Below are 2,500 nucleotides of genomic sequence, written 5' to 3' on the forward strand. Positions count from 1 at the left end.
CTTAACCTAACCCGTATTGTGCCTTAACCTAACCCGTATTGTGCCTTAACCTAACCCGTATTGTGCCTTAACCTAACCCGTGTTGTGCCTTAACCTAACCCGTGTTGTGCCTTAACCTAACCCATGTTGTGCCTTAACCTAACCCGTATTGTGCCTTAACCTAACCCGTGTTGTGCCTTAACCTAACCCGTGTTGTACCTTAACCTAACCCGTGTTGTACCTTAACCTAACCCGTGTTGTACCTTAACCTAACCCGTGTTGTACCTTAACCTAACCCGTGTTGTACCTTAACCTAACCCGTGTTGTACCTTAACCTAACCCGTGTTGTACCTTAACCTAACCCGTGTTGTACCTTAACCTAACCCGTGTTGTACCTTAACCTAACCCGTGTTGTGCCTTAACCTAACCTATGTTGCGCCTTAACCTAACCTATGTTGCGCCTTAACCTAACCTATGTTGCGCCTTAACCTAACCTATGTTGCGCCTTAACCTAACCCATATTGTACCTTAACCTAACCCATATTGTACCTTAACCTAACCCATATTGTACCTTAACCTAACCCATGTTGCGCCTTAACCTAACCCATGTTGCGCCTTAACCTAACCTATGTTGCGCCTTAACCTAACCCATGTTGCGCCTTAACCTAACCCATGTTGCGCCTTAACCTAACCCATGTTGCGCCTTAACCTAACCCATGTTGCGCCTTAACCTAACCCATGTTGCGCCTTAACCTAACCCATGTTGCGCCTTAACCTAACCCATGTTGCGCCTTAACCTAACCCATGTTGCGCCTTAACCTAACCCATGTTGCGCCTTAACCTAACCCATGTTGCGACTTAACCTAACCCATGTTGCGCCTTAACCTAACCCATGTTGCGCCTCAACCTAACCTATGTTGCGCCTCAACCCAACCTATGTTGCGCCTCAACCCAACACACGTTGGGCCTCAACCCAACACACGTTGGGCCTTAACCCAACACACGTTGGGCCTTAACCCAACACACGTTGGGCCTTAACCCAACACACGTTGGGCCTTAACCCAACACACGTTGGGCCTTAACCCAACACACGTTGGGCCTTAACCCAACACACGTTGGGCCTTAACCCAACACACGTTGGGCCTTAACCCAACACACGTTGGGCCTTAACCCAACACACGTTGGGCCTTAACCCAACACATGTTGGGCCTTAACCCAACACACGTTGGGCCTTAACCCAACACACGTTGGGCCTTAACCCAACACACGTTGGGCCTTAACCCAACACACGTTGGGCCTTAACCCAACACACGTTGGGCCTTAACCCAACACACGTTGGGCCTTAACCCAACACACGTTGGGCCTTAACCCAACACACGTTGGGCCTTAACCCAACACACGTTGGGCCTTAACCCAACACACGTTGGGCCTTAACCCAACACACGTTGGGCCTTAACCCAACACACGTTGGGCCTTAACCTGCTCTGTAATTGTCATACGACGCGTTAAATTAGTGTAGTGTTGCCTAACTGCAACCCCCGCAATATAGTTTGCTACTCGCACTGCCCGGTCCCCAGAGTATCGCTTCATGTGAAACACCTTGCAGCTATACACTGTAATGCGGATGGCAGTAGGACGTACATGCTCAATGCCCTTCGCAGTTGTTCATTGGCATTCGCATGGCGAAGCACAGCCTACGTTGTGGTACGGCTTGTGTCAACTGTCCGCTGATGTTGTACGTCCAAATCACACACTGTACTGCACATTGGTCCTCATGTACTGAATGATACATCGTGGTACATGTGTGACCGTACCACGACTGCGCCAACAACGGCGAACCATACGGTCCAAATATTGTGCACTCAGCTACGTGTCGTCTCCCTATAAGAGCTGGATTGCAGTATGGTATGCCGTGGATGGCGATCAGCATGAGCCGTCTGTTGATGTAGTGGCGCGTGTTGTCAGACGTAGTCGTCTCCTCTCACACACCGTGATAGCATGGTGCACTGCGTTCCACATCTGCGACATGCGACAGAGGCCGGTTGACAGTCGTTCGCGCAATGGACATCGCATACGTACGGGGGCCACCTTCCACGTGTTCGCGAAGCGTGCACATGTTGTTGCGTGTATGTGGGCAGACATAGTGTGTCGTGACACCTGACACAGGCATGCAACAATCGTTGAATTTGCAAATGGCGATGGACGTCTACGTTTGCTGGTGACGTTACGCAAATGAACAACTGGTAAACCGTTGTGGTGCGGTTGTTCTCGCTAGAGGTGAATCAGTGATGGCGACGATCGGTTGAGCTACCAACCGGTTGTTTCAGCGATACCCACCATGCCCACGAACGTGAATGGCATGTGGGTGTGAAGCGATACGCGGCGGTGGCTGGGTGGGACCGTCCCCGGCCGGTGAGGGGGGGCCTCCCGGCGTGCTGGCCGCGCGGTGCGTGGGCGCACGCGCTACAGCCGGCTGGTGGGGGCGGCCAGTGGCAGGCGCGCCGGCCGACGGAGGCGGCAG

This window comes from Schistocerca americana, unplaced genomic scaffold (assembly GCF_021461395.2).
Source record: "Schistocerca americana isolate TAMUIC-IGC-003095 unplaced genomic scaffold, iqSchAmer2.1 HiC_scaffold_47, whole genome shotgun sequence".
Classification (NCBI taxonomy): Eukaryota; Metazoa; Arthropoda; class Insecta; order Orthoptera; family Acrididae; genus Schistocerca; species Schistocerca americana.